The 14,847-nt window shown below is 46.0% G+C and overlaps 1 non-coding gene across 1 annotated transcript; it reads left to right on the forward strand.

The window, feature by feature from the left end:
* The first annotated feature begins 2,740 nt into the window (after positions 1–2,740).
* On the forward strand, positions 2,741–2,847 carry LOC134385321 (U6 spliceosomal RNA). The gene has a single exon (XR_010024313.1). It is a non-coding gene; the product is annotated as a U6 spliceosomal RNA (small nuclear RNA).
* Positions 2,848–14,847: the final 12,000 nt, after the last annotated feature.

Genomic DNA, 14,847 nt, shown 5'->3' on the forward strand with positions numbered 1-14,847 from the left:
TGAATACCACGATCATTTTCATCAAGAATTGTATACTTTTCAAAGACAATGGATCAATGGACGATGTCAATGTTCAGCTGTTTTGTCTGTTTTTGCAAAAAAAGAAAAACATTGGAATTTTAAAAAATCAAATATCATAGAAATATTTGATGAATTTTCTGGTGAATATATTTTAGTGGAAATGTTTTGACTGTGGAAATGTTTGAATCAGTAGCAATCCCCAAAACAATGCCATGAGCAGCATTGCAATTTATAGGATATATTACAAAGGGGGATTTTTATGAATCTCTGGCAAACTTACTTCTATGTTTAAGACTTTTTCTACCTATTTAGATATTGGTTGGTTCATCTGAAAGAAACTTTTCTAGATTAAAATCAATAAAGATAATTTTTGAGTGATGATAAATTTACAGATCTGGCTACAGTTTTATTGAACATGAACATATGAAGAAGATCAGTTTTGAGGAAATGAGAAATTTATGGAAGTTAAGGCACAAAAACAGAGACTGTGAGGTTGTTATGCATTTCTGTGACAGATCAACATGTGGGTATATGTTTTCCCTCCTTCTTTTCAAAACTGTACTAATTTAATTAAAAATCATTTTCCATTATTTTTTTTCTTTTTTGCCCTGTAATATTTTTAAATATTTTATTTTCTCATTTTTTTTTTTTTACTGGCATATCTGTGTTTCTTTTATGGCCATTATTATCATTCATATCATTTTATGATTACTTCTGAAAATAATTGTGTCATACAGAAGAGGGGAGTGTTAATTTAAAAAGATCTCTTCTGAGTATCGATGCCCTGGGTAAGCCACTGAGAAGAATACAACCTTTAGTGATTATCCTACCAAAAATGTATAATTTGAGTCTGATCCTGAGGAAATATCAGACAAAACCGAACTGAAAGACATTTTACAAAATAACTGGCTTACGGAATCTTCAAAAATGTCAAGGTCAAGAAAGAACAAAGAAAAGCCCAGGAATTGTTTCAGATTAAAGGAAACTAAAGAGATATGATGATTAAATGCAATGTGCCACCCTGGATTGGATCCTGGACTGGGAAAAAAATGGTTATAAAGGACATTATTGGAATGACTGACAAAATTTGCACATAGACTGTGGATTAGACAAGAGAATTGTATCAATGTTAAATTTCCCTTTTTTTATGATATTATTTTTTTAAACAGAATTCTGTTGTTCTTAGGAAACATACCCTGAAATATCTAGTGGAAACAAGAACTACGTCTTCATGTGAGCGTGTGTGTGAGTGTGAGTGTGAGCGTGTGTGTGACTGTGAGCGTGTGTGTGAGTGTGAGTGTGTGTGCATGTGAAGATGTATATTTAGGCAGAGCTGGAGAGAATGAGAGTTAATGAGGCAAAATGTTAACAATTGGTGAACCTGGGTGAAAGATATTTGGGCATTTTTTGTGCGATTCTTGCAACTTTTCTGTAAATTTGAAATTATCTCAAAACTAAAATTTACTAAAAAAAAAAAAAATCCCCCCCAAATCAAGCAAGTTAAGCTGAACCCAGTTGGTATGTGGGCTAAAGGAAATAGAAGCACTGAAAATGACATGGAGCCCCTACTGTGGATGCATGGAAGAGAGAGGAGAGAGAGAGAGAATATCAACCCAGCAGGAAGAACAGAGTTGGGAAAAGGTGATGAGGAGGCTATGGACATGTGGAATCTCAGATTCCTGAGGGGCCATCGGGGTATGTGGTCCTGGGCTGGAGGGATAGATCGGGTGGGAGGATTATTCTTGTGTAAGTCATGAAAAGGATGCAAAGAGAGAACCAAGCATGAACCCTAGGGAGAGCAAGATTTAAGAGTGAGCCCAGGAAGATGTGCCAGCCACATAAACAGAAAAAGAGTAATCCGAGAGGCAGAGGGAGAGCTAAATGACAGCCGTGTCACAGAAATCAAGAGAGGCCAGAATTTAAAATGCAGGAAGAAGTGGTCACCAGGGACAAATGCCATAAAAGGCCAAATCAGATAGGGACAAACTTTTAAAGTGGATTGTTTCATTCAGCATATATCATAACATCACTGTACCCCATAAATATATGCAATTATAATTTGTCAATTAAAATTAATAAAGTGGATTCTAGCAAGCAGTTAGTGATAACACCCACTAACATACCTAAGAAGACCCAGAAAAACAAAAACTCATTAAGACAATGAAAACCAGCATTGAAAATCAACCCATGTTCAGAATCAAGACTTCCCACAGATTAGAAGGTGATAGAGATGGGTTGAAAAGTGGAATTAGCACCCTGCCACCCCCACTGTGATACTTGATAAGAAAATGCGAAGTGTAAATATCTCATCCTTCCCTCCCTCCCTGCTCCTGGCTTAGAAACTTAAGATAACATTGCAATCAGAAAAGTGGGCAGTTGTGTTTCAAAGGCATGGGTGCTACTTTGGGGCAGCCAGAGTGTTTTCTCCCTTGCTCCACTTCAGTTCTTAAAAAAATCCATACAAAACCCAGAAATCTAGAAAACTGAGCAGGAGGTGGAGGGAGGGACCTGGATTGCATCCGGAATTGGGGATTCTGGTTAATATTTATTTTTTCTTTCTCTTTTTATGTCCTATTTTTTTTCAATGACCACATATTATAATGAGAAGAGAGAGATTAAAAATAATTGTATATAAATTTGTGTATTACCAAATGGCCACAAGTTTTTTAAATGCCTGGCAAAAGAAGATTGGAAAGGAATACATCAAAATATTAATTACGTGTTCACTTCAGCAGCATGTATACTAAAATTGGGATGACACAGAAAAAATCAGCATGGTCCCTGTACAAGGATGACAAGCAAATTTGTGAAGTGATCCATATTTTTAATACACTTTCAAGTGATAAAAAAAGTTATCAGTAGGTGACGGGCTCCTAAAGGAGATATTTTCTCTCTTCCTTTGATTTTTACGTATTTTCAAATGTTTCTATCATGAGCATGCATTGTTTTTAAAATGGAAAAAATAAATGTAATTTGTTAAAAAAAAAAAAAAAAAAAAAAGGAAACATAGGTGAAAAAGGGTCTATGGATTTGAAGACCGGTGAGGAATTGTCAGTTGAGGAACAGGATGGGGGAAGCAGGATCAAGGCTCCTATGATTAACTGCTGAAATTTGTAGAGCACTTTCTGTTTTTCAAAGTGCTATTATAGAGCAGGGAGCTTTGTTCTGCTTCCCTCCGACTCGCCTTCCTTTCCCTCCCCTCGTTGTAGAGCAAGCAGGCGGGGAGATGCCTTTTCTAGTTGGGGCTGAAGCTTGTTCCTTACTTGTCACACGCTCTCTCAACTCTTTGGTCTCATGTGTGGGCCTAGGGCTTTGACACTCAGAAGTCTAGAACATGACCCTTTTGTTATCATGTTGGCCCTTCCCTGATGCACTAGCTACTGGAACGCCTTAGCTCATCGAATTCATTCCTTCCACAAATGTTTACTGAGTACTAACTATGCACCAAGCACTGTTTCAGTCACTGGCCATACCAGCATGAATAAGTGATAGAGGAAGGACTGAGGGTAGAAGGACATTTTGTGGGGGGCAAACCCCTCAGTTCATATTCCAGAACACGATCTTGCCATTGTTCTTGGCTCTGATGCCACCCTGTGTGGGGAGGAGATGCTCAAAGGACAGTCATCATTGCTGGGGCAATGTGGTGGGGGTGACAGGTATGCAGTAGGGGCAGGCGCCATGATTCACTCGCTGTGTGGACCACTGACTTCAGCTCTCTGAGCCTTGGCAACTTTGTTTGTCAAATGGGAGTCACAGGAGCTGCCTCAGAGGATTGTGGTGAGGTTAAAAAGTGGGGGGCATGTGTGGGGCCAGGCTCAGAGGAGGCAGCCAGTGAGGAACAGCTGTTAACATTGTGTGGGTGGCTTTGTGTTTTTTTTTTTTTTTATCTCTAGGATTTTCCTCATGGGACCACAAGCCTCATTTTATCAGACTGTAGGCTCCTGTCATTCTATAAAGCTGACAGACTTGGCAAGAGGCTCTAGCTCTCAGCTCTGCAGGAGCAGACATGGGATTTTGTCAGGTCCAGAGGGGCCAGTCTGGGTGAACTTAGGCTGACAATACTCTTGGGAACCTGATGAATGAACCAGGTGTCAAGTGGCTCATTAACAAACAGGGCTGCTCCTTCCAGTGACCTGAGCACCCATGATCGCCATCAAGGCTGGGAAGACAAAGTCTTGTGGAGTATAAACTGTGACACTGGGTTTGTCCTGTGACCCTTCATTTTATTCCCTCAATGCCCCTATGTTAATTAGCCCCATGATTACATGTAGAAGACAGAATCTGAGGCTCAGAGAGTGATAATTTCCTAGGGAGGAGTTGGAGTTAGTTATTAAAATGCTGCTTTAGAGTCCAGGGCCGGGACAAAGGGAGGAAGACTGATCCATGCCTAAACCCAAGGCATGTACAAGTGTGATTGAGGGTTTTTGTTTGTTTGTTTTTTATTACAAGGGATATAGGCTTGCTATTATAGTGGTTTAAATGGTGCCCCCCCAATACATTTATGTCCTACCTCCAGAACTTGTAAATGTGGGCTTATTTGGTTAAAGGATCTTTGCAGATGTAACTAAGTTAAGGATCTTGAGATGAAATTATTCCAGGTTACCCAGGTGGGCCCTAAGTCCAATGACAGGTGTCCCTATAAAGACAGAAGAAGGAGAAGCCATGGGAAGACAAAGGCAGAGACAGAAGTCATGTACCCACCAGGAGCTGGAAGGAGGAGGGAAGGGTTCTCCCTAGAGTCTTAGTAGGGAGCATGGCCCTGCTGACCCCTTGATTTTGGACTTCTGGGCTCCAGAGCTGTGAGAGAATCAATTCCTGTGGTTTTAAGCCACCAAGTTCATCGTAATTTGTTATGACAGCCCTGGGAAATTAAGACACCTGCCCAAAGGGGAATGACTTTGACTGGCTCATTGTAGCCAAACCAGTTAGGCTGAATTCCCGGGGGGCTGAGACAAGGCAGGCTGCCCTCACAGCACAGGATTTCTGTTCTCTTGGATGGCTTGCTCTGGGCCATGGCCTTAGGTGCCTTCCAAGGAAGGACCAGGAGAAGGATTCTGATTGGCCTGGCTTGGGTTATATGACACTCTCATCACCACTAGAATCATCCCCCCCAAAAGGGGGGGTGCCACTGCCAGCAGAAAGAAGGGGCCTGGCCAGCAGCACCCACTGATGTCCACGCACTGGGCATTTCACCCAGGCCACAGTGAAGCCTGGGAAGTGCTTCTCTCCATGCTAGTGTAATGGTCAAAGGGCTCGCTCATGTAGGACTGGGTCCCCAGAGCTCTGGGATCTGATGTCATGCCTACCTTGGAAGGTACAGCTGTCCCCTCCCCCCTCCCAGGTGAGTCTCTTCTGTGTCCACACTCCTGTGATTTGTGCTGTCACTTTAGTTTTATGGCTATTTCCCTTCTATGTTGTGCAGGACACATGCAGGAATTTTGTTTCAGTGAGTGCCTAGTACACATTGCCTGCCTAATGGCCCTACTTTCTCTGGGCCTGGCCCCTTCTCTTGCTCCATCCCTGACATTGCCTTAGGGCATTACAGACTCTGATTTACTGGATGCAGTTGATGGTACAGGGTGGTGTAGTGGATTGAATTATGTCCCCCCAAAACTCCCTGAAGCTTGAATTCTGTCCCCCAAGTTTTATGTATTAGAAACTTAGCCTCCACTCTGTTAAGAGGGTGGGGAATCCTATTATGGTAATTGAAAGGTGGAGCCTTGAAGAGGTGATTAGATGGCAGGACCATGCCGTAGTGAATGGATTAAATATGGTGGTCGAGGCGTGTTTCCTAGGGCTTTAAAGATGAGAGAGGAGAGTCTGTCTGTCTGTCTGTCTCTTTTTTCTGCTCTCTCTCTGTTCCACCATTTCATAATGTGATACCCTGTGTCACTGTCACTGTGTCACAAGATCCTCACCAGATGTGTTCCCCGGACTTTGGACTTCCTAGCCTCTGAAACTGTAAGCAATATATTTCATTTTCTTTATAAATCACCCAGTTTCAGGTATTTTGTTATAAGCAACAGAAATGGACTAATACAGGTGGCCCACATGACCCAAGCTGGGCCAGTGAGGGCAGATGCCCATCACTGACAGAAGCTCTGAACTGCAGGTTGGGGTAGCTTTTGGTGTCTGTGTTTATAACTCTCTGGAAAAAGGTGGAGAAAGAATAGAGCTGATGTTTGAGGGAGGCAGAGAGGAGGGAGGCCTGAGGTGTCCTTGTCCCTGGTTTGATTGTCCCTGAGACCTCTGCTTTTTTCACAGCTTGGCTCTTCAAACTTTTCTTGGATTCTGTGAGCTGGTAACCCCCTTCTTCTGCTTCTTTGCTAGCCTGGGATGGATTTCTGTCTTTTGCAACCCCAAGTGTGCAAAAAAGAATTGCCCACTATTATGTATGAACAGAACAAGGGCTGGAACAATAGACTTGGGGTGGGTCAAGTGTTGGCTCCATCTCATCTTACATATGTGGAAGCTGAAGTGCAGAGAGATGAGCAAACCACCAAGCCGCACAGCATGTGAGCTGTGGCACTGGCACCCAAAACACAGACATCCAGTTGTCTGCCACGCTGAGTCAACTCTTTAAGGCCCTTTCCCTGACTCTGGCACCCTGATTTGTGTGTGATGTAGGGTGGCTGGCTTTATTTCTCCCGGCCTCAATTTCCCCATCTTGTCCCTGTGGGCATTGAATTCCTGGCAGAAGGAAGGGGAACCAGATGTTATTTTGAGGGCTGCTCTGAGTTCTCAGGGCCTATTATTATTTAATTACTGCAAATGGTAATTATGAGGGAAGGTAATTGTCTGCCCTTTCATTATGGCACTTCTGCCCTTTTCCTCTGGCAGCCCCTGGGCCAGTCATAAAAGGAGCCAGGTCTAGATTGCTGTGAGGCCCAGATGGGAGGATTGTCAGACCAGCTAAGGGGAAGGGCTGTGAATAGTTACTGCCATAAGCTCCACTTTCCGAAGGTGATTTGTGCATGGTGAAGCCCTTCTACAGCCATGCAAGCTTAGGTCCTGTAGGAAAAGGGAATTCACAACACTAACCAGCACTGGCCATGTCCTGGACACTGTGCTGGGCACTCTACCTTCTCTGTGTGAGATCATACCCAAAGCCCAGCAAGGTGCTCGCTCATGGCAAATGCTAGGGAAATGGTGGTGTGGACTATCTCTAATCCTGGCATGCTGCCCTGTGAAGTAAGGATTATTAGCCCCATTGTATGAATGAGAAGACTAAGATCCCCCAGGTCCTAAAACTAGTGGGAACCAAGATTTGAACCCTGTGTACTTGGCCTCAAAGCACTCATGTTCTCGCCTTACAACTTGTCACAGGTACTATTGGCCCATTTCACAGTTGAAGAAATTGAGGCCCATAGATGCAATGTGTCCTGCTCCAGCTCACTCAGGTACTTTACAGAGTCAGGACCTGGAGCCATGTGCCGTCCCCTGCCTGGTGGAGGTTCTGACTTGCTGGTTCTTCTCTGTCCCCCGTCCTTCTTGCTGCCACCTCTGTCCATCCCACAGCCCTCAGCTCGCTACTGAAGGAAAATACTCAAAAGATGACTGAGACACAGTCTTTACCCTCTGGCTAAGGAAACACTCAACTAAATTGCAGACCTGGAAGCCCCTAAGGAAGGCTGGCCCATGTAACCTTGCTGCCCACGATAGACCTTGCTAATCAGTCACAGCATTCTTCCTGTTTAACATCCAGATTCCTAGTCCTTTGAGATTGAGATAAAAATTGGCTGGAATTCCTTATCTCACATCTTGTGGAAATCCATTGAAGTCTCCAAGATTTCTTCAAATTCCAGTGACTTACAAAGTCCCGGTCACTTGCAGCTCCAGCTTTCTACTCCCAGCGCACATTCACTCTCTCTCCCTGCTTGTCTTTCCCCTCTTCTCAGGGCCAATCCAGGCAACCCAGTGCCAACCTGACTAAATGAGTATGCAGCTCACTTTACTGAAGGTTTAAGGAGACAGTGTGGTGGTTGTATCACAGCAATGCGAAGGGCAGAAGATTGAATAATAGATGTTCTAATACATCCTTCAGCCACTGGCCACTGGCCACCTCTGTTCTCAGGCTCTCCCATTGTACTGATCACCCCCACACTATAAGGCAATGCTCATATATTTCAGCTTGTTCATTTTCTGAGCCCCTTCACCTTCAAAAGTTCAATCCTCATTATTTTTTTATTGAATGAGTGAATAAATATGTATTGAGTCTACAATCTAATGTCAAACCAAATGATTAGAAATCTGAATGCAAGATTACAGCTGCAATAAGTGTGCAAAAAAAAGAGCGGTCCATGGAGCCATGAGAGCATCCTGAAGGCAGCAGAAGGCGGCCCTCAGGATATGGCTATGAGGGCATGTTGGGGGAGTGGGCGTTCATTAGGTGAAGGGCAGAGATGGTGGGTGTGGTCAGGTGGAGGAGCATGTTCCAAGAAGAAGCGTCCGGATGGCCTCTGCAAAAGCTCTGTGGCAAAAGGAACCATTCACTCACTGGAGGCTTGGGTGGCTGGAACACAGAGGCCAAGAGAGAAAAAGGTTCTGGTTGAGGATGAAGGGGTTGGCAGGGGCCAGACCATGTAGAGACTTAGAGGCCACGATATCCATCATTTTATCATGTAGAGCAATTTATACCTCCATCTCCTGCTCAGCTCATGGACAACCTTGCGATATCTACATTAATATCTCTGCTTATCAGAAGACCAAATACCCAGGGTCCCCCCAGACAAAGTGATAGAAGTTTCTCCCTCCCTCACTTACTCCCTAAGAAAGTGGGAAGGAGAGTATAGAGAGATTTAGTTTCACACTGAAATCAATTATGCCATCAACCTAAGAAGCAGAGCAGCCAGTGGGGGGTTTAAATGACACCTCCTCTGGGTCATAACTTGGGAGGTACAGATGAGAAGGTCTTGAACAATTCCAACTGGGGTGGGGGAAGTGCAGGCTGGTTTTCTCAGGGGAGATTTTCCAAGGGCAGTAAAGTGGGACAGGTCTCCAAAGGACAGGTAGCTAACCTTGCTATGGCCAAACCCATGCATTCTTTTTCAATACCTGCCCTACAAAGTAGGTATTATCCTGCTCAATTTGTACATGAAAAAACTAAGGCTCAGAGAGAGGAAGAAACTTGCCTAAAATCACCTGCCTATAAATGAAAAAGCTAGGGTCCAAACCCAGTTCTGTTGGACTTTTAAACCTAATTTATTAACTCAACTTTACAGCATCCTTAAGGGCAACAAAGTGAACAAAGATGAAGAGGTTGAATCACCAGAGAGCACATCTGCTCATTCACTCATTCAGTCATTCATTCACTCAGCCAATGCAAGGTAGCACCCACCATGTACCAGGTGCTGCAATAAAAGAAGCTCTGGACTAGGAGTCAGAATTCCTCAGCTAGAAGCCTGGCCCCAAGATTTAGCCAACCACTTCCCATCTCTGGGAATCAGTTTTCCCTACTATGAAATGGGGAAAATGTCCCTTCCAGCTTCCCTCTTGGGACTACTATGAGTGTCCAAGTAGAAAGTGCACATACTGGTGCTTAAGATTGTTTTCAAGTTCTGATGGGAAGGACACCCTAGTCTGAAGGATGAGGAGGTGGGTATCTTGACTAGGGGGCAGGGAAAGGAATGGACATCTCTGTTTTCTGTTGCTATACCTGAGTACTCGAGACTGGGTAATTTACAAAGAAAATAAAATTTATTTCTTACAGTTCTGGAGGCTGGGAAGTCCAAGGTTGAGGGGCTGCATCTGGTGAGGGCCTTCTTGTTGGTGGGGACTTTCTGCAGAGTCCCAAGGCAGTGCAGGGGATCACATGGCAAGGGGGCACACAAGAGAGAGCCAAAGTGGCTTTTTTTTTTTTTGAAAGATGACCAGTAAGGGGATCTCAATCCCTGACTTGGTGTTGTCAGCACCACACTCTCCCAAGTGAGCTAACTGGCCATCCCTATATAGGGATGCAAACCCATGGCCTTGGTGTTATCAGCACCACACTCTGCCAAGTGAGCCACGGGCTGGCCCTCAAAGTGGCTTTTATAACAGACCCACTCTCGTGGTAACTAACCCACTCCTAGATAATCCATTAATCCATGAATGGATTAATCGATTCATGAGGGCAGAGCCCTCATAATCTAATAACCTCCCAAAAGTCTCATGTCTCAACACTGCTGCATCAGCGACTAAGTTTCCAATACATGAACTTCGAGGGGACACATTCAAACTATAGAGGTATCAAATTCCCATTGTGAACATGCTCGGGATACAAGGTAATGAATTCAGCCTTGTGCTGGGCACGATGGGGACTGCAGAACCTGGGAGTCACCTGGACACCTCCTGCTTTCTCACTCCCTACATCTGTCAATCACCAAGTCCTGGCAGTGCTGAGTCCTTAACTTGTCCCACATTTGCCTGCTTCTCTCCAGCTCTGCCAATGCCACCAAGGCCAAGCCATCACCATCTTTCACCTGGAAGACTTTGAGGGTCTCCCCACTGTCTTCCTGCTTCTCCACTTTGTCCAGTTCCAGTCCATTCTCTCCCCAGCAGCAATGTGGGACTTTTGGAGAGAACTCTGATCATAACACCTCTCTACTTAACCCCTACTCCCCCACCCTCTATGACTTCCTACTGCTCTTAAGCTAAAGTCCTAAATGCTTACCTACCCGAGCCCACCCGGGATGTCCAGCCCTCAGTGTCATTTCACTGTCCCCCTCCTTTCACTCCAACTTCACTGTCCTTTCATTATGGCAAGCTCCTGCTTGCCTCAGAGGCTTTGCATGCTGCTGTCGCTGCTGAAAACACTCTTCCCTGCTCTCAGCTTAACTGTCCCCTTCTCTGCGAAGGTCTCCCTAAACTTCTCTCACTCACTGTCTAGACACTTCAAATCTCTCCTTACAAGATCAAATTAAATACGTTTAAAGTAGTTATTTGTTCAATTCTGTCTCCTGGGACAGACTGCAGGTGAGCTCACCAGTATCCAGTTCTCTTCTCCTTCCAGAGGCACACTATATCTCCCAGCCTCCTTTGCAGTAGGGCAGGACCATGTGACTAGTGTTGACCAATGGATGTGAGAAGTGGTGTGTGTCACTTCTAGGCTGAAGCAGTGACAAACCCCTGCATAATTCTCCACTCTCTTCTCCTGCCACGGTGATTGAGAAGGTCATAAGTTTCAGTGGGTACAGTTCCAAGATGGTAGGGACTCCTCAGCCTCAGTCTCTGGGTGACTAGAGCAGGGGATCCATGATTGGCATGAGGAACAGGTGAGCAATAAACAACTGTTGTGTCACTGAGACTTTGGAGTTCTTTGTTACTGTAGAATCTGGTTAACACAGGGCTCTGAGAGAGCAGGGCCTGGGTCTTGTTCACCTCTGCCTCTCCAGAGCCTGGGACTCTACGACGTCAGAGTAGGTGCTTTCTAAATATTTGTAGAATGAGTGAAAAAGTGGAAAATGTAAGACATGGATCCTTCCTCAAAGAATTTTCTCTAATCCAAGGGGCAGATACTTATATACATACAGTTAGAATACAATTAGGGGCTAAATCATAACAGTTAAAGAAGAGGGAGATCAGTGGGTTGGAGCAGCCATAGAGGGCTTCCTGAAGGAGACTAAGGAAGATTTGCAGAATTGGAGAGGGTGAGCACGGGCTTGATTTGGGTCTCATTGTTTGTCCATCCATCCAGCAAACATGTACTCTAATGCACCATGATACATGCTTTACCAGGAGTGTGGCTGGAGGACCATGGAGATCTTGGGAACCAGAGGAAAGTGCCTCTTTCCACGCAGAGGACTGAGAATGGCTTCACAGAGGAGGTGATGTTTGAGCTAAGCCTTGATAAGGAGGTGCTCACCAGATGGAGAGAAAGGGACTAAGAATTTCTTCTCAGGTCAAGGAAGCAGCATGAGCAGAAGCTGGGAGGTACGAACGTGTGCTGTATATTCAGGGATGGGGCAGCATCTAGTGTGGCTGGATTTGGAGGCAAGGAATATGGGTGCCAGTGGCAAAGAACTGAGGTCAGTCTCTCTATCCCTGGCTTCCTGCACCTCACCCCACACCGCCTCCCTTCATATCATAGTAATAGCATCTTGGAAGGGCCTGGTAGGCTTTTTAGAGAATATCTAAACTATGGCCTGAAGGATAAGTTGAAGGTAGTCAGGAAAGGTGGGGTGAAAGGGCAAGGGAGGGTGTTCCAGGTAGAGGGAACAGTATGTGCAAAGGTCTTCTAGAAGGGAGATGGCAGGGCCTGAGACGGCAGCTCACTTTGGCTGACTGGAGTATTTTTGCAGGCGGTTAGAGACGAGGCTGGCCAGGTTATGCTCCCTCTCCCTGTAATTTCCTTCCAGAGGCCCCAGCTCAGCAATCAAGGCCTTCAGGATTCTGTCTCCCATTTCTCTGTCCACCCTAAACTCTTGTGCCTTTGCATGTGCTGTTCTAAGTGCCTAGAATGATGATGATGACGATGATGATGATGATAACATAACTTTTGGGTGCCCCTTAAAATGTCTTAGGTGCTGTGACAAGCATTATTTCATTGAACCTCTCAACAGTGCAATGTTTGGTACTTTTAAAAAGATTTTTTTTCCTTTTTAGTAGACTTCTGTTTTTAGAACATTTATTTATTTTATTTATTTTTATAAAAAGATGACCGATAAGGGGATCTTAACCCTTGACTCAGTGTTGTCAGCACCACGCTCTCCCAAGTGAGCTAACCGGCCATCCCTATATAGGGATCTGAACCCGTGGCCTTGGTGTTATCAGCACCACACTCTCCCGAGTGAGCCACGGGCTGGCCCTAGAACATTTTTAGATTTGCAGATGAGTTGGGAAGATATTACAAAGTTCCCATATACTCTCCTCCCAATTTTCCCTATTAGTAACATCTCATGTTAATCGTTGTTATAATTTGTTACAATTTACTGATGGAAGCTCATAGTTTAGATTTCCTTAGTTTTTAACCTAAGGTGTTTCTGTTTCAGTTTCCCATGTTGGATACCACGTTACACTTAGTTGTTATGTCTCTTTAGGCTCCTCTGGGCTGTGACAGGTTCTCAGACTTTCCTTGTTTTTGATGACCTTGATGGTTTTGAAGAGTACTGGTCAGGTATTTTGTTGGATGCCCTACTACTGAAGTTTGTCTGACGTTTTTCTCATGACAAGACTTGGGTTATGTGCTATTGCGAGGAAGGCCACAGAGGTGAAATATCATTTTTATCACATAATATCAAACATACATAGTACCAACACGATTTGACTGCTGATGTTGGCGTTAATCACTTTTCCATTGTAAAGTTACTCTTTTTTCCCTCCCTTTCCATAGTGCTCTTCGGAGGGGAGTCACCATGTGCAGCCCACATCTAAGGACTAGGGAATTATGCTCCCCCTCTTTGAGTATCTACATAAACTATTTGGAATTCTTCTGTACAGGCAATTTGTCTGTTCTCCCCCATTTATTAATTTATTATCTCATTGAACTTCTCAACAATGGCTCAGTACTTTCATTACTCATTTCTAGAAACTGGAAGGCCTTCCTTTCTTCCCCACCTGGCTCACCCCAGAGCCAACTTCTGTAGACCTTCCTCACCTCTCTGGGAAAAAGAGTGGCTCCTCTGTGTTTTCCCACCATGCTTTGTAACTCCAACTAATTCACGCAGCACGTATTTATGGGGCCCCTTCTCTGCGCCAGGCACTGGGCTTGGGGCTTGGGGCTTAGGGGTTGAGAACAAACAGCCGGTAGGGCCCTGTCCTCCAATGGCTCACAGTATCTGCCGTCCTGTGCTAGATTGGAGTCTCCATGAGGGCAAGGACTTGTCTAACTTGTTCACAGCTGGGCTTCCAGCCAACCAGCACAGCGTCTAGTGCTTAGTAGGTCTTCAATGGATATTTACTGAATTGGGAAATGCTTTCTGGAGACAGGCATACACTGGCAAGTGATTGTTTATGGGTGTGTCCTTCCCCGGGGACTGAGTGCTCTCTGAGGGCAGGGTCAGCCCTGATTCATTCTGGCCTAGAGGCTGGGTGGCAGCGGGTGACACAGAATCTAAGCAGGGGAAAGGATCCAGGAACTGGCTGCCTCCTCAGGTAGAAGTGAAGTTTGGAAGCTGACACAGCCCGGGAGACCCGAATCAAGAGGACTTGGTGACTGATTGGCTGGGGAGGGTGAGGCGGGAGGAGGAGTCACACAGATGACTCTGAGGTCTGGAGCAGGGGGACAGCCGGTGCCACCTCTGATAGACTCTGCGAGAACAGCCGCTGCCAGCCTCAGGCCGCCCCATCTGCTGGGGCTCCGGCCTAGGGCCAGGGAGGGGTAGCTTGGCCTGTGCAAACTTCTGTCCCCCTACCCCCTGTCCCCATGTCCTCGTCTTTCAAAAAAAAAAAAAAAAAAAACAAACCCAACAACCAAAAAAACCCTCAGCCTGGATTTTGAGCACGACCGCTGGTTATCAGGTGTGAGGGTCCATTCTGGGGGTTCCCTCCAGCCTGCCGTCTTCGAGGGAGACCCCCCGGAGCAGCCTGGCCCCGCACGGGCTGGGCCTGGTAAGGGCCGTGGCCCGCCAGGCCCAGGTCCCCAGCCCGCCATCACCGGGAAAGGGGTGGCGAGGCTGCGGCCGGGCCTGGGCGGGACAATGGCCGCGGCCGCCGGGGCCCCGGGAGCCCCCGCGCTGGGGAAGGGGCCGTCCTAGGGCCGGGAGCCGGTGCCCTCCCCGCCCAGCTCGGGCGGGCGGAGGGGGGCGAGGAGTTCCTTTGTGGCTCTGCCTCCGGCGCGGCGCGGGCGGGGGGCGAGGCGCAACTTTGCCAGGCGGCGCGGCGGCGAGCGCGAGACGAGGCCCCGGGGCC

The sequence above is a fragment of the Cynocephalus volans genome, chromosome 8 (assembly GCF_027409185.1).
Source record: "Cynocephalus volans isolate mCynVol1 chromosome 8, mCynVol1.pri, whole genome shotgun sequence".
NCBI lineage: Eukaryota > Metazoa > Chordata > Mammalia > Dermoptera > Cynocephalidae > Cynocephalus > Cynocephalus volans.